At 44.7% G+C, this 21,659-nt stretch overlaps 1 long non-coding RNA gene across 1 annotated transcript in view; it reads right to left on the bottom strand.

Annotated features, from left to right (window-relative positions):
* Positions 1 to 21,659, bottom strand: part of LOC132691456 (uncharacterized) — a 270,387-nt gene that overhangs the window by 50,493 nt on the left and 198,235 nt on the right. The gene's annotated exons all lie outside the window — the stretch shown is intronic.

The following is a 21,659-nucleotide window of genomic DNA, read 5'->3' as shown; positions in this document are numbered from 1 at the left end:
CCTTCGAGGAGACAACTTCTCTGCTGTGTTCAGGGCCTGGAGCCTCCTAGGACCCAACACTAAGCCTAACCATAACCCTAACCATAACCTTCACCCTTCACCTAACCCTATCTCTAACCCTAAACCTACACTTGACCCACACCCTCACATGGGCCCTCAATTCAGCCCTCCATGGAATTCATGACACTGGTGTCACTTCAGACCTGGCGAGGTCCCTGAACTGAACCCTAACCCTAGCTAATACTCTCTCCCCATGGGGACCAAATTCCAAAGTCTGAAAACAGCATGCACATGGGTTTGAGAATCGGAGCAGAAATACTCGGCATGGAACATGGAACAACACAAGGTCATTTCTAAAGCTTGACTGCAGGTGCACGAGAGGATTCCTAAGGTCTACCCGAATGGTGGTCGATACACTTGTTTGGTCTGGGAACCCAAAGACTAATCCTGACCAGCAAACTCGCTTGCGTACTCCACTCAGCCTTTGGGGAGACAACTTCTCTGCTGTGGGTTCAGTGACTGGAGCCTCCTGGGTCCAAACTTTAACCCTAACCATAAGCCTAAATATAACCCTCACCCTACACCTAACCCTATCTATTTCACTAAGTCTACAGCAGACCCTCAGCAGCACATATTCCTCACTTCAGCCCTCCATTGAATTCACAACACTGGTGTCGCTTTGGCCCTGGTGACGTCCCTGAACTGAACCCTAAGCCTAGCTAAGGGTATATCCCCATGGGGACCCAACTACAAAGTCTGACAACAGCACACACACAGGTTCAAGAATCGGTGCAGAAATACTCGGCAAGCAAGGGGAAACATCACCATGTCATTTCCAATGTGTGACTGGAGCTGCACAAGAGGATTCCTGCAGCCCATGCAGAGGTGGCCCAAACATTTGTCTGGCCTTGGAACCCAAAGACTAATCCTGGCCAGCAACGTCCCTTGTGTACTCCACTCAGACCTTCGGGGAGAAAACTGCTCTGCTGTGGGGTCATTGCCTGGAGACTCCTGGGACCTAACCCTAACCCTAACCGTAACCATAACCATAACCCACAACCTACACCTAACCCTATCTATCACACTATCTCTACACCAGACCCACAGCCACACATGTGCCCTCATTTCAGCCCTCCATGGAATCACAACACTGATGTCGCTTAGGCCTTGGCAATGACCCTGACAAGTCCCTAACCCTAGCTAAGACTCTCTCCCCATGGGGACCCAATTCCAAAGTCTGACAACAGCATGAACAAAGGTTTGATAATCGGTGCAGAAATACTCAGCATGGAACCTGGAACATCACCATGTCATTCCAAAGTGACACTGCAGCTACAAGAAAGGATATCTGAGGCCTATCCAAAGAAAGTCCCATACAGCTGTCAACCTTAGAACCCAAAGAGTAATCCTGAATGGCACCCTCCCTGTGCACTCCACTCAGCCCTTCATGGAGACAATTGCACTATTGTGTGTTCAGTGCCTGGAGCCTCCTGGGACCTAACCCTAACCCTAACCATAACCCTAACCATAACCCTCAACCTACACCTAAACCTATCTCTAACCCTAACCCTACACTCTACCCGCACCCTCGCATGGGCTCTCATTTCAGCACTCGAGGGAGATAACAGAACTGAATTCACTTCGCCCCTGGCGACTTCCCTGGACCGAACCCTAACCCTAGCTAAGGCTCTCTCACCAATGGAACCCAATTCCAAAATCTGACAATAACACGCACACGGGTTTGAGAATCGGTCCCAAAATACTTGGCATGCAATGTGGAACACCACCATGTCATTTCTAAAGTGTGGCTGTACCTGCATGAGAGGAGTTCTGAGGCCTACCCGAAGGATGGCCCATACATTTGTCTGTCCTTGGGACCCAAAGACTAATCCTGACCAGCACCCCCCCTTGTGTACTTCACCCAGCCCATCCAGGAGACACCTGCTCTGCTTTGGAATCAGTGCCTGGAGCCTTCTGGGACCTAACCCTAACGTTAAACGTCACCCTAACCATAACCCTCATCCTATACCTAACCTTTCTGTCTCACTAAGTCTGCACCAGACCCACAGCCCGGCATGTGCCCTCACTTCAGCCCTACATGGAATTCACAACACTGGTGTCGCTTCAGCCCTGGCGACATCCCTAGACTGAACCCTAACCCTAGCTAAGCCTCTCTCTCCATGGGGACCCAATTACAAAATCTGACAACAGCAGGCACACGGGTTCGAGAATCGGTTCAGAAATACTCGGAATGCAAGGGGGAACATCACCATATCATTCCGAAGGGTGACTGCAGCTACAAGAGAGGATTTCTGAGGCCTACCCAAAGAGCATCCCATCCAGTTGTCTGGCCTTGGAACCCAAAGAGTAATCCTCACTGGCACCCTCCCTTGTGCCCTCCACTAAGCCCTTCATAGATACAACAGCACTGTTGTGGGTTCAGTTCCTGGAGCCTAGAGGGACTTAACCCTAACCATAACTCTAACCATAACCCTCAACCTACACCTAACCCTATCTCTAATCTAACCCTACATTTGACCTGCACCCTTGCATGGGCACTTGAGGGAGATCACGAAAGTGGAGTCACTTGGGCCTTGGCAACTTCCCTGGACCGAACCCTAACCCTATCTAAGGCTCTCTCCCCATGGCAACCCAATTCCAAAGTCTGACAAAAGCATGCAAATGGATTCGAGAATCAGTGCACAAAGACTCCGCACGGAACCTTGAACAGCATCGTGTCATTTTCAAGGCGGGAGTGCAGCTACAAGAGAGGATTTCTGAGGCCTACCGAAGAGCGTCCCATACAGTTTTCTGGACTTGGAACACAAACACTAATCCTGACCAGCACCTCCCTTGTCCACTCCACTCAGCCCTTCGTGGAGACAACTGTTCTGTTGTGGGTTCAGTGCCTGGAGACTCCTGGGCCCTAACCCTAACCCTAACTGTAACCATTGCCATAACCCTCCAACTAAACCCAACCCTATTTCTAAGTCTATCCCTACACTTGTCCCGCACCCTCACATGGGCCCTAGCTTCACCCTTCCTGGGAGTTCACGGGACTGCTGTCGCTTCAGCTCTTCTCATGTCCCTGGACCGAATCCCAACTCTAGTTATGGCTGTCTTCAGATGGTAACCCTATTCTTTTAAAAAAATTTTTTTTAATTTTTAATATTTGCTTTGAGAGAGACAAAGTAAGTGTGGGGGATCATCAGAGAAAGACAGTGAAACACAGAATCCGAAGCAGCTAAAGGCTCTGATCTGTCAGCACAGATCCCGACGTGTGGATCTAACTCATGAACCGTGAGATCATTACTTGAGCTGAAGTTGGAGCCTAACAGACTGACCCACCCAGGAGCCCCGATGGCAACCCAATTCTTAAGTCAGATTACACCACACACATGTGTTTCAGACGAGGAGCAAGATTACTTGACATGGAATGAGGAACCTGACCATGTAATTTCCACAGCCCAGAGGAAGCTGCACAAGGGGGTTGCTGAGGCCCAACAGGAGAGTGGTCCACATGCGTGGCTGTGGCCCTGACACCTAAATGCTAATCCTCCGGCACCTGCCTTTGTGCCTTCCACTGAGCCCTCTGGGGAGACTACTACACTGCTGGTGGTTCAGTATCTGGAGCCACATGGGATGTAACCCCACCCTAATAGTGACCAGAACCATACACATAAGCCTCAACCTCACCCAAACACTAACCTCAGCTCTACACCTGACCCGCTCCTTGCAAGGGCCCTCAATCAGCCCTCCATGGAGATAATGGGACTGGTGTCATTTTGGCCCTGCTTATGTCCCTGGACCGAACCCTCACCCTAGCTATGGCTCTCCCCCAGTGGGGATCCAGTTCCTAAATCTCAGAACACCATGCACATAGGTCCCAAATCCTTGCAGTATTATTCGGTATGGAACTGGAACATCATCATGTCATTTCCACTGCCGTGATGGAGCTGGACAAGGAGGTTGCTGAGGCACAACTGAAGAGTGGCACACATGGGAGCCTAGACCTGGTATGCAAAGACTACGTTTGAACTGAAGGCTCCCATGCAGCCTCCACTCAGCCCTCCATGGAGACCACTGCACTGCTAGTTCATCATCTGGGGCCCCCTTGGACCTACCCCTAACACTAAATGTGACTCTCATCATACTCCTCAACGAAAACCGCACCCGAAATCTAATGCTAACCCTACACCTGACTGTCACCCACTGAAGGGCCCTCATTCAGCCCACCATGGAGATATCGGCACTGGTGTAGCTTCCGACCTGCTTACAGCCCTGGACCAAACCCCAACTCTAACATGGCTCTCTCCTGATGGTGACACAATTCTTAAGTCTGAGGATACCACATACATGGTGTCCAGAAGAGGAACAGGATTACTCGGCATAGAACGTGGAATATCACCATATAATATCCAAAGCCAAGATGTAGTTGCAGAAGTGGTTGCTGAGGCTCAACCAAAGAATGGCCCACAAAGGAGGCTCGCCCTGGCACCCAAAGCCTAAGCATGAACGACACCCTCCCATGTGTCCTCCACTAAGCCCTCTGGGGAAACCACTGCACTGCTGGTTGTTCAGCGCCTAGAGCCACCTGGGATGTAACCCCAACCCTAATAGTGACCAGAACAATACACATCAACCTCAACCTCACTGAAAATCTAACGCTCACCCAACATCTGACCCAAACCCGTGCATGAGTCCTCATTCAGCGCTCCATGGAGATAACAGGACTGGTTTCACTTCGGCCCTGCTTACATCTCTGGACCAAACCCGAAATCTAGCTAGGGCTCTCTCCCGATGGTGACCCAATTCTTAAGTCTGAGGACACTACACTCATGGGGTTCATAAGAGGAGAAGGATTACTCAGCTTGGAACGTGGAACATGACCAGATAATTTCCAAAGCCCAGAGGGAGATGCACAAGGGTGTTGCTGAGGCCCAACTGAAGAGTGGCCCACACCCGAAGCTGGCCCTGGCACCCAAAGACTGAGCGCTACTGACATTCTTCCATGTGCCCTCCACTGAGCCCTCCAGAGAGACCACTGCACTGTTTGGGTTTCAGCACCTTGTGACTCCTGGAACCTAACGCTAACCCTGTCTGCGACCCTAACCATACTCCTCCTATCTGTGACTGTCACCATACTCCTCAACCTAAACCTCACCTCATCTCTATTGCTAACCCTACACCTTACCCGCATCCGCGCATGGGCCCTCATTCAGCCCTCCATAGAGATAACGGGACTGGTGTGGTTTTGCCCCTGCTTATGGCTTTGACCAAATCTTAACTCTAACTATTGCTCTCCACCAATGGTGACCCCATTCTTAAGTCTGAGGAGCCCACACACATGGTGCCCATAACAGGAGGAGGATGACTAGACATGGAATGTGGAATATCACCATGTAATATCCAATGTCAAGATGTAGTTGCAAAAGGGGGTTGCTGAGGCCCATCCAGAGAGTAGCCCACACCTGAGGCTGGCCCTGGCACCCAAAGACTAAGCCTGACCAGCACCTTCCCATGGACCCTCCACTGAGCCCTCCAGGGAGACCACTGCATTGCTTGGCGTTCAGCAGCTGGTGCCTCTTGGAACCTAATCCTAACCCTTACCATGACCCTCACTGTACCCCTCATTGAACCCTCACCCAAAACATAACCCTGACGCTACACCTGACCTGCACTGGCACACGGGCCCTCACTTCAGACCTTCAGGGAGATCTTGAGACTGGTGTCACTTCAGCCCTAGTGACATCTCTGGAATGAACCCTACCCCTAGCTAAGGATCTGTCCTGATGGGGACCGAGTGCCTACATCTGAGAACACCAAACACATGGGGCCCAAGAATGGTGAAGGATTACTAGGCATGGAACGTGAAACACCACCATGTCATTTCCAATCCTGGATGGAGGTGTACAAGGGGTTTGCTAAAGTTCATCCAAAGAGTGGCATGCACATGAAGCTAGTCCTGGCACTCAATGACTAGGCATGACCAGCATCCACCCATTAGCCCCCCACTCAGCCCTTCAGAGAGATCACTGCATTTCTGGAGTTTCAGACCCTGTAGCCTCTGGGACTAAACCCTAAACCTAACCTTGACTGTCACTGTACCCCTCAACCTAATCCTCAACCCAACTGTAAACCTCACCCTACACTTGACCCACACCCACGCATGGACACTCACTTCAGCCCTCTAGAGAGATCTCAAAACTGGTGTTGTCTCGGCCCTCTCTACATGTCTGGGCCTAATCCTATCCCTAGCTAAGGCTCTCTTACAGTGGGGACACAAGTCCTATGTCTGAAAACACCACGCACATGGGGCCCAGATGCGGTGCAGGATTACTCGACATGGAACACGGAACATCACTGTGTCATTTCCAAAGTCCAGAGGGAGCTGCACAAGGTGGTGGCTAACACCTAACGGAAGAGTGGCCCCCACACAAAGTTGGCCCTGGCACCCAAAGACTAAGCGTGACCTGCACCCTCCCATGTACACTCTACTCAGTCCTCCGAGGAGACCACAACAATGCTTGGGGTTCATCGCCTGGAGCCTCCTGGGACATATCCCTAACCCTACCGTGTTTCTCACCATACCTCCCAAAACTAAACCCCACCCCAACACTAAACCTATCCCTACACCTGACCTGCACACACGCATGGGCCCTCAATGCACCCCTCCAGAGAGATCATGGGACCGGTGTCGCTTCAGCCCTGGTGACATCCCTGGAACGAATTCTAACCCTAGTTAAGTCTCTCTCCCAATGGGCACCCAAATCTAAATATGAAAACACCACTCACATGGTGCCGAGAAGCGATGCAGGATTACCTGTTATGGAACGTGGAATAACACCATGTCATTTCAAAGCCCAGAGGGAGCTGCACAAAGGGGTTGCTGAGGAACAACCTAAGAGTGTCCCACACACCAGGCTCGTCCTGGCACCCAAGACTAAACCTGACTTTCACCCTAACATGAGCCCTCCACTCAGCCCTCCTCTGAGGCTACAACCCTGTTGAGGTTTCAGTGTCTGTAGCCTCCTGGGTCCTAACCCTAACCCTAACCTTGACCCGCACTTTACCCATCAACCTAAACCTTACCCCAAGTGTAACCCTCACCTTACACATGACCAGCAACAGTGCATGGGCCCTCACTTCAGCCCTCCAGGGAGATCACGGGACTGGGGTCACTTTGGCCTTGGTGATGTCCCGGTACCAAAACCTAACCCTAGTTAAGGCTTTTTCCCAATTTAGACCCAATTCCTAAGTGTGAGAACATTCCACCCTTGGGGACAAGAAGCCATGCAGGATTACTCGGAATTGAAGGTGGAATTTCAACATGTCATTTCCAAATCCTGGCTGTTGTTCTAATAGGGCATTAATGAGGCCCAACCATAAGAATGACGCACACACGAGGCTGGCCCTGGCACCCAAAGACTATGTCTGACGGGCAGCTTTCCAGGCACCCTCCACTCAGCCCTACAGGTTGACCACTGCACTGCTGAGGATTCAACACCTATAACCAACTGGGACATAACCCTAACCCTAAACCTAACCCTCAAGAGAAAAAACAATTTAACGGTTACACTATACCCTAAACCATAACCCGCAAACCCTAAGCTGAAACCATAACCCTAACCTATACCTAAGCCTAACCAACCATAACAATTAAACCCAACCCTTAATCCCTAACCCCTAAAGCTAATCCTAAACCGAACCCCAAACCCAAATCATAAACCCTAAGTGTAACCATAACGTTAAACCCTGAACTCCAAACCCTTAATCTATTTTAGAAAATGACGTTGACACAGACCCCTACCCGACCCAAATGCAAACCCTAACCCCTAACTACTGACACATAATCCTCACCCCAATCACAAACCTAAACCCAAACCCCAAAGCACAACAACTATCATAACCCCTAACCCCTAACCCCATGCCAACTTCAACGCCATACCAAACTCCTATTCCCTAACCACTAACCCTAAGCACTAAACCCCAAACCCTTAATCCCAAACACTAAACTCAAACCCTAAACACTAATCTTAACTCCAACTCCTAACCCCTAACCTTAATCCTATCTCTAACATAAATCCTAACCCTAATTCTAAACTTCTACATAGCCCCTAACCCCTAGCCCTAAACTCTACCTTAGCCCCTAACCCTAATGCCTAACCCTAACCCTGAACCCCAACTCTAACCCTTACCCTACCCCTTAAACTCTCACTGTGATCCTGACCCTGATCCTGACCTTTTATCCAGACTTTCACCTTGATTCTCATCTTACTCATCTGTTCTTAATGCAGATTCTGACCCTTAACCCCTGAATTATCTTTTTCCTTTGACCATAACCCATGATGTAACTGTAACCTTTACCCATTCTAATCCCATCATCATAACTTATTCTGGACATGACCATAGTTCTTTAAACCCTAATACCTTTCCCAGTCATATAACAACAATACATCACAAAACCTGAAAAAAATATCTGTATCCCTTAAATACAGATCTAAGAATCCTCCAGAGAATACAGCGATATAAAACCAAAACACATAAAAGTATTGCACACCATAAGCAAGTCTACCCCAGACATTCAAGGGTGATTCAACACACTGAAACCAAGCATTGGTATGCACCACAATTTTAAAATGAAAACATGTGATATTAATTGATACAGAAAAAACTTTAAAGAAAATCCAATGCTAGTTCATGATATGGCCCCAATAAATTTGGAATAAAGAGTAATTTGTTTAATAAACCATAGCAAATATCATTCTCAAGTTTCAAGACTGTAACGTTTCCTCTGATACTGGGGACAAGGCCAACATAAAGGCTTTGCACTCATTACTCAATACTGTACTGAAAGTTCTACCCAGAGCAATGAGAAAAGAAAAAGTGTATCCACATGTGAACGGAAAAGGTAGAACTACATCTATTCAGAAACCAGAGATGACATCATCTTATATAAAGAACCTCCTAAAAAATCAACAAATGATTGGAGTTACTCACCTAATTCAGGAAAGTTACAGAGCAAAATATTGATGCACAAATATCTCACTTATTTGTATACACTAGTATACTAGTAATGAATCTTATCTGTATACACTAGTATACACTTATTTGTATACACTAGTATACTAGTAATGAATCTTATGAAGAAGAATTTAAGAAAACAATTCCATTTTACATAACAACAACATCAATAAGATACTTGGGAATAGATATAAAAAACACTGCGGAAAGAAATTAAAGACAATCTAAAATGTACTATTGCTATATGGTGATAGTGCACAATGCAACATGTAGTTTCAATGTGACTTCCAGGAAAATTCACAAAGGCCTCTGAGAAGAAATGCACAAGCTCATCCTAATAGTCACATGGAAAATCAAGGGACCACAAAATAAACAAAACAATCAAAAAACTCAAAGGTAGAAGCTCATACTTCCCAATTTCAAATCTTCAAACAAAGTAACAGTAAATAAACATTGTGATACTTCAATAAAGATATACACAGATCAGTGGGATTTAATTGAAAACTCAGAAATACACCCTTTCATCTATGGTCACCTGAATTTTGACAAGGGCGGACAACATGATATTGGGGAAACAATGGTCTTTGCAAAAAAAAAAGGTGCTAGACAATTGGCCATCCGTGGCCAGAGGAATGAAACTGGACCCTTACCCTCACACCAATTACAAACAGTAACTCAAAGTGGATCAAAAGCTTACATGTAAGAGGTAAACTTATAAACTCTAGAAGAAATAAATGGAGATAAATCTCCATGAGCATTGAGTTTAACAATGCTCTTAGAGCTGACACCAAAGCACAAGCAAGGAAAGAAAGACCAATTTAGCTTCCTCAACATTAAAAACCTTTGTACATCAAAAGGTGCTATCCCAAAAGTGAAAAGACAATACCTAGAATGGAAGAAACTATTTGCACATTATTTGTCTGGTAAAAGTCTCTTAGACAGAATATATAAAGAGCTTGTACAACTCACCAAAAAACCACAAAAACACACCATTTTTAAAATGGACAAAGGAATTGGATATACCTTTCCCCAGAGAGATCATATGTATGGTGAATAGACATGAAAAGATGTTAAACGTCATTAGTCCTTACGGAAATGAAGATTTAAACCATAGTTAGATAGCCTTTTACATGCACTAAAATTTCTATAATCAAGAAAACTAAAAAATAACAAATGTTGGCAACGATGTTGAGAAATCCAAACCCTTAAGCCGTGCTTGTGTTCATGTGAAATGGTGGAGTCTATATGTAAAATAGTTTGGCTTTTCTTCAGAAAGATAAAAACACAGAATAACCATTTGGCTCAACAATTCTACTCCTAGATATGTATCCTGAAGAACTGAAAACAGTAGTTTACAAAAAGAGCACATGCAGAAACATACACAGCAGCACTGTTCACAATAGCCAAATGGTAGAACCTATGCAAATGCCCATCAGTGGGTGAATGGGTAACAAAACCTGGGGTAGACCCATAAACAGCAATATCATTCTGTCATATAAAGGACTAAAGTAACATGGTGTGGCTGTAGAGAATACTATAGGGGTTCCTCATAAAGTTAACACAGAACTCCACCTCTGCACACACACACCCAGAAATTGAAAGCAAAGCCTTGAGCAGATATTCATGTTCCGGTGTTCATAGCAGCTTCTTCACAACAGCCACAAGATGGAAGCAACCCAAGTGACCGTTGACAGAGAAATAAACAAAATATGGCTATACACAATGGAATATGGCTCAGCCTTACAAAGGGTGGGAATTCTGCTACAACCAGCTACAACGTGGACGGAACCTTGCAGTCATTATGCTGAGTGAAATACACCAGTCACAGGAGGACAAATACTCTCTTCTTCCCAAATAAACCCATTTTTGCTGAGAAAAAAACGGCAGTGTTTTACTTAAGGTTAACAGAACTAATGAATAAGTACACTCGTAGTATACGAGATTAATACACAAATACCACGTGAACATCTACACACTCATGACGACCCATCGGAAAGCAAAATAAAGAGATGGTACCATTTACAACCGCATCAGAAGGAACGAAGTGCCCAGGAGGAAATTTAAGCAAGGAGGTGACAGACCTACTCTCTGAGGACAGGACACTGGGGACAGAAATGGATGAAGACGCACAGGGATGAAAAGCTACTCTGTGCTCCTGGACGTGGAGGAATCTATCCTGTGACCACTTCCGTCCTGCCCGAAGCGATCTGCAGATCGGGGGGCCATCGGCACTGAACTCCCCACAATGCCATCGCAGACACGGGGCAGACATAGGACCCGCGTGCAGAAGTGGGATGGACCCGGCGCGGCTGGAGCGGCGGGAGCGCGAGCACAGCCCAGGCACTTGCTCCCAGACTGCGAACCGCGTGAGGACGCAGCGGCAACCCAGTCGGCGCCGAGCAGAAACACGAACGCGCCGCCCCGCGGCCCCGCGGCCCCAGAACCCTGAGAGGGAAGATCCGACAGCCTTGCGCACAGCCCCGCTGGGGACACGATGTCGCTGCGCAGGAATCCGCGCCTGACCCTTCTCCCGCGGGTTCCTGAAAAGCGACGCCCTCAGTGTCCCTGATCAGGAAGCGCCTCTTCCCCAGGCCTCGCTTTATCCTTACCTTCTCCTCCCGCTGGGGGTCCTGAGGAGACTGTGTTCCTGCCCCTGTGGACGCAGCTCCACGCCCTCCGGAATCCTCCACAGCGGGTCCTGTGGAGGCCGGGTTTTTATTGGCGTGGATGCGAGCCCTCGTCCTCCCGATTCCTCCATAGCAGATCCTGAGGAGACCTGGTTCCTGTCCCTGTGGACGCCGCCCCACGTCCTCCGGAAGCCTCCACAGCTGGTCCTGAGGAGGCGGCCCCACTCCTCCTGAAACTTACAGCGTGTTCTGAGGAGGCGGGGCTTCTGTAAGCATGGCCTCGGCCACACCTCCTAGGAAGCTTTCTCAGCAGGTTCTGAGAAGGCCGAGCTCCTGTACCTGAGGATGTAGCTCCACGTGCCCCTGAATTCCCCACAGCGAGTTCTGCGGAGGCAAGGTTCCATCATCATGGCCGCGAAGCCCCACTTCCCCGCCCCCAAATCTGCACAGTGGGTTCTGAGGAGACCCAGTTCCTATCCCTGTGGACGCGGCCCCACATCCCCCCAGAATCCCCCACAGCAGGTCCTGAGGAAGCCGAGGAGAGAGGTGCCAAGACTCCTTCACAGCCATAACTTCTAGAAGACAGATGATCCTTTCTCCTCAAGGAGGTTCATATATGTTGTCTACCTTGGATTGGCTGCCTCTGCCTGTGGTAACTCCTATATATAAATACCTTCCCCAACTGACCAATGTTGACCCATAGTTAGGGACATTTCTATGCCCCCACTTAGCAGGACGTTACAGAAAATGAGACCTTCCACCCTCAGCAACTTCAAAGATTTTAAAGGTCAAAACTGTGCAGGGGGAAATCATGTAGTAAACAAAGGCAGAAGGAAATGGCAGATAAAATTAAATTTCCTTATAACCTGCAGCCTATTGGCAAATACTTGAGGCTCGCATAGTAAAATATTTCTCCAGGAACTCCCTACTGTCTGAACAGTAATGCTTTCCTAGGGGGAAAATCAGCCTTAGCTTGACAATAGCTAGGCTTCCAGTATTCTGTGAGTCTTCTTTAGCATAAGAAAATCTCACAGGAAATTTCCCCAGGACTTACCTCCCCCAACCCCATAGTATATAACCAGTCTCCTCATAGTACCCGGGCATCACTTCCTGTCCACGGGTGCTGTCCCCGTGCTTCAATAAAATCACTTTTTTGCACCATATGTATCCACATACATATATAAATACATACAATAATAAAATAAAATAGAAACACAAGCAGCACCTGCGTGGCTCAGTCAGTTAAGTGCCTGACTCTTAATTTCCACTCAGGTCATTGATCACACGATTGCGATCTCACATTGGGCTCTGTGCAGACAGTGCTGATCTCTCAAAATAAATTAACATTAAAAAAAATAAAACACAAACACAAAGGCCAATCCAAAAAAGAGAAAAATTGATAACATGGACTTTATGAAATTAAAACTTCTACTCTGATAAACCTTGTTCAAAGAACCAAAAGACAAGCCACTAACTGGGAGAAAATATTTGCAAACCACGTATCTGAATTCAGAATGTACCCTGATCCTAAACCCTAGCTCTCTCAAGGTCTTCTACCTCTAAGTTGGAACCCATAAACTCCATTACTGAGTCTAGTGCTCTCCCTAATGAGTCTTCTGGACAACAGGATTCTCTTTGGATCTTGTGCCCCAGCCTAAACTCATTAACCATTATCTCCAGTGACTCAGTTCTCACTCCTATCTTCATCTCCTAAACTCTCATTCCCTAAACCATTACCAGCTGATCCCTCTAATCTCTCAACTAATAAGCAGTCATCCTCAAAACCTTCTACACATACACCCAATTCTGTCGCCACCTAAACATCCTCTCAAACCCTCACTCACTCACCCTTAAACCATCACCCTCCAAATTCTGAACCAACTAGCTCCCCAGAGACCACCCAAAGAACCTCCTAAACCCTCCCCCCAGAAATACACACCACCTCATCCCATCATCCACTCACTCCTCAAAAACATTTTGCTTCAAATCCAATAACACTCATTCCCTCTTCTTTCCACCTCTTCATACTAGAACATCCAAATCATAGGGTGTGTAATCGAAAAGCATATATCATAAACCCATAACCATACACCATTAAACAATAGAGTCATAAAGCCATAACCCATAAACCATACACCATGAACTCTAACTGGATACTCTAAGTCATAGGAATAAACCATAACCATGATCCATACATTATGAATCAGAACCATAATCATAAACAAAACCAACATAAATATTCATATCAACACCATTCACATTTGGAAAATGGTACAAAATATGCCAAAAAAAAAGTGTAAATGAATATACAACATGGAGTAGATCCGTACACTGAAATCTTCTTCCAACACATCAAGGAATGAAGTAAAACTGTACAGCTGCTGGGGAAAACTGAATGGTGGTTCCTCAAAGTCTTAACAATTGAATTAATTAATATACCTCAGGGTATATACCCCAAATATTTGAAAGCAGGGACTCAATCTGCATTTCTTCCCCCAAATTCATAGAACCATTATGCACAATAGTCAAAAGGCTAACCGACCAAATGTCCATTGCAGGATGAACGGGTGATATATGCACAATGGAATATTATTCAGCCATGCAAAGGAATATAGTATTGATTCATATCACAATATGAATGAACCTTCAATTCACTATGACAAATGTAAGAATTCAATCACAGAAAAGAATATTGTAAGATTCTACTTGTTTGGGGTATCCAAAATAATCAAATTCACTTACAAAAAGTAAAATATAGTTGCCAGCAGAGGGGAAAGGGAAATGGGGAGTTAATGTTTAATATACACAGACTTTCACTAGGTCAAAATGTAAACATTCTCAAGGTGGAAGGCAGTGATGTGTGCACATGGGAATATACTTAGTGTCATACACTGTAGACCTAAAATCTTTTAAATGGTCGTTATTATGTTTTGTAAATTGAACCACAATTAAAGTCATGATGGAAGTACTAAAACATGTCACAACATGAACGCAGACTGAAAACATACTAAATTATAGAAGCCACATAGAAAAACTGCCCAGATTAGAGCCCTTTGTGATCTTTAAATCAATCATGGTTGTACAGTGAGTGAAAGTCTCAGGAATAGTAAAGTAGGTCACAACAAGAAAAGTCATTGTCACAGAGTGCGGGCAGGTGATGACCAGACATTAGTGATCCCATGAGTGTCAGGGATGACGGTTCCAAGCAAGTAAGGGGAGGTAGCCTCTTCACCAGCAATTCCATTTCCCTGCTTGTTTCACGGACACCTGGAGAAGGGAGATGGCAGAAGAACAGGGCACCATTGAGGGCAGAGCAGCGCCCGCTTGGAGGCCCCAAAGCCGACCTCCACCAGGGACCTCCTCACCCATGCAGACCTTCCCTCCAGGGAGGACATTACAGGACAAGTCAGAAGTTCCACTCACGGGCTTTCCCCTGAGATAAACCTCCAGTAACGTAGGACCCGAATCCAGGAAGATCCTGAGAGAAACTCTACTCTTCATGTTCCAGCTTAGATGAGGGCTTCCCTGGCTCCAGTCGTGTCGTGCAGCCTCTCAGGCACGTCAAGGACTTGGCCACACCTGCTGCAAGCATGGGAACCCCTTCTTCCTCCCTAGGAGGTGGTACTCCAGGATTTTCCTCTGGCTAAACTAGGTGTCCCCATGACTGCTTAACCTCATCTTTTCCCTGTAACTGGGGCCAGGGTGTCCTAGAGGGAGATGTGGGATAGCAGCCCCTGGGTGTGTGCAGAGGGGCAGGAAGGTGCATGCAGCGGGGCCAGTGGGTGCATGCAGGGAGAGTAAGGACTGTGAGTGCATGGAGGGGGGCAAGTGGGTATGTGCAGAATGAATGAGGCAGTTGGGTGCATTCAGGGGGGCAGGGGGCAGGTGGGTGATTGCAGGGGGGCTCACAGATGTGTGCAAGGGACAGGTGGGTGTGTGCAATGAAGCAGGTGGGTATTTTCAGCAGGGCCACGGGGGGAAGGTGGGTTAGGGTTAGGTGGGTGCTTGCAGAGGGGCAGGGGGGCAGATGGGTATGCATAAAGGGGAAGGCTGGTGAGTCCAGAGGACTGAAGTAGGGTGGGTGCACACAGGAGGCAGGTGTGTGCTTGAAGGTGGGGAGGTGATGGATACATGCAGGGGCAGGTGGGTGCTTGCAGAGGGGTGCTTACAGAGGGTCAGGGGGACAGGTGGGTGCCTGCAGGGGGAATGAAGGTGTTTGGGTACACGCAGTGGGACAGGTGGGTGTGTGCAGGCGGGCAGGCCAGTGTATGCAATGGGGCAAGTGGGTGAGTGCATCAAGGCAGGAGGTAGGTGGGTGATTGCAGGTATGTTCTTTCTTTCCCTACTTTCTTGAGGGTTTTTATCAAGAAACGATGCTGTATTTTGTCAAATGATTTCCCCGCTTCTATTGAGAGGATCATGTGGTTCTTATCCTTTCTTTTATTAATGTGGTGTATCACGTTGATTGACTTGCAGATACTGAACCACCCCTGCAACCCAGGAATAAATCCTACTTGAGCGTGGTGAATAATTCTTTTACTGAATTGTTGGATTCAATTTGATGGTATCTTGTTGACCATTTTTGCATCCATGTTCATTAGGGAAATTTGTCTGTAATTCTCCTTTTTAGTAGGGTCTTTGGTTTTGGAACCAAGGTAATACTGGTCTCATAGAATGAGTTTAGAAGTTTACTTTCCATTTTCATTTGTGGAAACAGCTTCAAAGGAATAGGCATTAATTCTTCTTTAATTGTTTGGTAGAATTCCCCTGGGAAGCCATGTGGCCCTGGACTCTTGTTGGTTGGGAGACTTTTTATTACTGATTCAATATATTTACTGGTTATGGTTCTATTCAAATTTTCTATTTCTTCCTCTCAGTTTTGGTAGTTTTTGTTTCTAGGAATTTATCCTTTTCTTCCAGATTGCCCAATTTGTTTTCATATAATTGCTCATAATATTCTCTTATTATTTGTTTTTCTGCAGTGTCAGTTGTGATCTATCCTCTTTCATTTGTGATTTTATTTATTTGGGTCCTTTCCTATTGCTTTTTGATAAACCTGGCTATGGGTTATTCAATTTTGTTACTTATTTCAAAAAACCAGCTCCTACTTTCATTGATATCTTCTACTTTTCAAAAAAATTATTATTTCAATATCACTTATTTCTGCTCTAATTTTTATCATTTCCCCTATTCTGCTGGTTCGTGGCTTTATTTGCTGTGCTTTTTCTAGCCTTTTTTAGGTGTAAAATTAGTTGTGCATTTGAGACATTTCTTCCTTCTTTAGAAAGGAAGGCCTGGATTGCTATATACTTCCTTCGTATGACCCCCCCCTCCCTTTGCTGCATCCCAAAAGTTTTGGACTGTTGTGTTTTCATTTTCATTGGGTTCCATGTACTTTTTATTTTCCTCTTTAATTTCTTGGTTGGCCTACTCACTCTTTAGTAGGATGTTCCTTAATCTCCAAGTATTCATGGTCCTTCCAAATTTTTTCTTCTGGCTGATATCAGGTTTTATAGTGCTGTGGTCTGAAAAAACCCATGGTATGATCTCGATCTTTTTGTACTTGTTGAGGGCTGTTTTGTGATCCAGTATGTTATCTATTCTGGAGAATGTTCCATGTACACTTGAGAAGAGTGCTCGCCTCCTGCTGATTTAGGGTGAAATGTTCTGAATATATCTGTTAATTCCATCTGGTGTAGTGTGAATTCAAAGTCGGTTTCCTTGTTGATTTTCTGCTTAGATGATATGTCTATTGTTGTAAGTGGGGTGATAAAGTCCACTACTATTTTTGTATCATTATCAATGAGTTTCTTTATGTTTGTTAGTGACTGATTATATATTTGGGTGTGCATGGTTGGGAGAATAATTATTTACAGTGGTAAGATCCTCTTGGTGGCTAGACCCCTTCATTATGATATAATACCCTGCTTCATCTCTTGTTACAGTCTTTAAAAAGAAATCTAGTTTGTCTGATGTAAGTATGGCCACTTGAGCTTTCTTTTGATGTCCATTAGCATGATATATGGTTCTCGATCCCCTCAATTTAAATCTACTGGTGTCTTTAAGTCTACAATGAGTCTCTTGTAGGGAGCATACAGTTAGATCCTGTTTTGTTTTTTTTTTTTAATTCATTCTGACATCTTATGTCTTTTTGATTGAAACATTTAGTCCATTTACATTCAGAGTGATTATTGAAAGATACAAATTTAGTGTCACTGTGTTTCCTGTACAGTTGGTGATTTTGGTCCTTTCTAGTCTTTGTTGCTTTTGGTCTTTTGCTTCGTTTTGTTTTGATTTTTTCCACTTGACAATCCCCCTTAAAATTTCTTGTAAGTCTTGTTCCGTGTTCACAAACTCCTTTAGTTTTTGCTTGTCTTGGAAACTCTTCATCTCTCCTTCTAGTCTGAATGACAGCCTTGCTGGATAAATAATTCTTGGCAGAATGGTTTTCTAATTCAGCCTGTTGAATATATCCTGCCACTCTCCCTCTGAACTTCCAAGTTTCTGTGGAAATATCTGCCTCAAACATGATTTGTCTTCTCTTTTAGGTGAAGGACTTTTAGTCCTTTGATGCTTTCATGATTCTTCCCTTGTCTGTGTATTTTGTGAGTTTTACTATGATATGCCTTGGTGATGGTCTGTTTTGTTGAATCTAAAGGGGGGTTCTTTGTGATTCTTGGATTTTCATGTTTGTGTCCTTTCCCAAATTAGGTAAGTTTTCAGCTATGATTTGGTCACCTAAACCTTCTGTCCCTTTTTTCTCTCTCATCTTTTGGGACTCCTATGATACAAATATTATTTCTCTTTCATAAGTCACTCTATTCTCTCAGTCTTGTATCATGATCTTTTTCCTTTGTTTCCATCCTTTTTTTCAGCTTCATTATTTTCCATAATTTTTCATTCTATATCACTGATTCACTGCTCTGCTTCATCCATCCTTGCCATCATGGCAGCCATTCGAAATTACATCTCAGTTATAGCATTTTTAATTTCCACCTGACTAGACTTTAGCTATTTTATATCTGCAGAAAGGGATTCTCTGGTGTCTTTGCTTTCTTCAACCCAAACTAGTATTCTTATAATAGTGGTTTTAAATTCTAGTTCAGACATCTTACTTATATCTGTGTTGATTAAATCCCTGGCCATCATTTTTTCCTCTTCTTTCTTTTGGGTTGAATTCCTCCATCTTGTCGTTTTGGAGGAAGAAAAAAATTTTAAAAAAAAGAAAAAGTGAAAAGAAAAAAAAATTAAAAATAAAACCAAAAGAGTTAAATAAAGGAAGCTAGATCCTAGTCTGCTTGTTGAAAGAAACTTGATAGCAAAGAGGAGAAAACAGAAAGGAAAAAAGTTGAAATATATATATATATATATATTTTTTTTAATTTTTAAATAATAAAATAGAACAAAAAAACTAAAGAAAATAAAACAGAATTTTTGCTCTTTCCTGTCTGTGTCCAAGCTGTCTGCATGCCAGGAAACACCTCCCTGCAGAGTTTTACTTCAGATGGGGCTATGTTTCAGAACCTCACACTTCAGACACCCCCATGGCTTAGACCCAGATTCTCTGTGGGAGGGCCTCATGAGGAATGACTATGTGCTGGCTTGCTCCAGAAAATGTTCATGTGATGGCGCAGCAGCAGGAGATTCTCAGAATTTATGGTAAATCACAACACACAGTCAGCACCAAGTTTTGCTGCATTCTTACGTCTTTGTCCCAATACCTGCAAACATAGCTGGTCTCCGGGGTCTGTCAAGACCTTTGCCTGTAGGGAGGCCCTATGGGTCTCTACCAAATGTTCTCCAAGCAGGGGAATGGTTTCTCCCCATGTGGCACATGGACCCTTCAGACTCAGCTGCCTGATCCTGGGGATTCACCCTATTTCCTCACCAGAGCACAACCAGGTACTGAGCTCAGGAACTTGAGACTCTGCACTCCACTGTTTATAGAATCCTGGTGGTATTGAAACTCTCTCCTTTTCCCTGTCAATGATTTTGGGGAACAGGTTTCTTTTCCAGTTGCCTGGGAGGTTTTCAATCTTTCTCTCCTGATACTTTCAGGAGGAGTGCTTTTCTTGCATGATCCTGACATGCAGCACTCTATCCCTTTTTCATTCTTTCTCCTTCCTCTCTATGCAAAAAAGGCTCCCTGCTTTCTGTGACTCCCTACCCTCCTCGCTTTCACCTTGCCCTCACTCACTTCTCCTCACTGCATACCTGCCAAGTTCTCTGGATCAAATTATGTAGGTTGCTGTGTTAATCCTCAAATCAATTTCCTAGTTGTTCAAAATGGTTTAATGCTGATCTGGCTATGTTTCAGGGAGGAGACAAGCTCAGGGTCTCCACACTACTCCTCCATCTTAAATACTCAGCTCAGTTTTTAGGTGCAGGAGCTACTTATTTCTAAGATACTATTTGAAATTGAATGTATTATTTTATTGTCAGTTTAGGTGGAGTTTAGTTTTTGTAAATTAGAGTTTCACATTAATTTATTGATTTCCATTTTCTCACTACTATATATTTTTTATTAGTAGTGTAACAACAAGAGTCAACATAAAAAATCAGAGGAAGAATGTCTGTTTACTGGGGCACATAAGTGGCTCAGTTGGTCCAACTCTTGATTTTGGCTCCAGTCATGATCCCAGGGTCATGGGATTGAGCCCAGTGTTGGGCTGTGTGATGAGCATGGAGCCTGCCTAAGATTCTCACTCTCTCCTTCTCCCCAACTCTCTCTCTCACTCTCTCAAAAAAAGAATATCTGTTTACTTCATAATTTCGTTTTCCTCTGCATTTCCCATTTTTTACCCTTTTAATTTTTTCTAAAATTATTTCTTAGGGAAAATGAAATTCATATATCTTCTTTGAAGAATGACATCTAGGGGAGCCTGATGGCTCAGTCAGTTAAGTGGCTAACTTTGGCTCAGGTCATAATCTCATGGTTCGTGAGTTTGAGCCCCGTGTTGGGCTCTGTACTGATAGCTCAGAGCCTGGAGACTGCTTTGGATCCTGTGCCTGCCTCTCTTTCTGCCCATCCCCCACTCATGTGCCCACTTGCTCTCTCTCTCTCAAAATAAATAAATATTTAAAAAAAAATTTTAATAATGACATCTAGCACTCTGCACTTTATTTATCCAAAGAAGTCTACGGGCTTATCCCTAATTTCCAGTTTCTAGGTTTATGGTGATTTTGTGTCAGCTTAAGTAGGATGATTAATCAGACACGTGCACAATATCCATACAAACATATGCTATGTAGCTTTTCCTGACTGTTTAATTTTTATTTTTTTCTTCACATCTTTTGTAGACACGTTGCTTTTATAATAGGGCTTTATATTTGACTCTTTAGAAATATGATACTCACATGCTTTTGAGTTAAGCCATGGATTGAAGACAACATATTAAAAGCTTCCACATAGCAAATCTACAAATGACCTCCAGTATTACAATATTCTTAAACTGTTTATAGTAATCCTTCCAAAAACACTGCACAACTCCTTATTTTTTCAGAAGAAGACATTGAAGGCAACTGATGATTGCTTTGTCTTCAAACATATATAACTTTAGGCCAGGAGGTGATAGGTATTCTGTAGCCATTTCTGGAATTATTATTATTCATGCCTCCTTCCTTAAACAAAACAAAACAAAAGCAAACTTCTGTCAGCTCCCTGCTTTCCCTCTTTACTGCAAGTATCTATTCACAGCCCCTCAGTAATGTCAAAGATAGTGCCTGGCTCACAGCCATGCACTCTGCCGAATTTCTGAAGTTACTCTTGTTGATTTCCACATATGTGCACCCAAACTTGTGGGCGGGGTCTGAAGTAAGAGCAGTGTTGTTGGGGACCACCCTTTAATCTGTGGAGCATGATGCTAGACTCTGGGTCAACGCAGACCTTAGTTAATATATATTGATTCTTTAACACTGAAATCATGGCCAACAGCACTATAACTCATAACTGGACAACACTTATCTAACACACACACACACACATACATATATATATATATATATATA

Source organism: Panthera onca, chromosome B1, assembly GCF_046562875.1.
Source record: "Panthera onca isolate mPanOnc1 chromosome B1, mPanOnc1 haplotype 2, whole genome shotgun sequence".
In the NCBI taxonomy this organism is placed as follows: domain Eukaryota; kingdom Metazoa; phylum Chordata; class Mammalia; order Carnivora; family Felidae; genus Panthera; species Panthera onca.
Note: the sequence above shows the minus strand (reverse complement) of the source record. Positions and strands in the feature narration are given on the sequence as shown.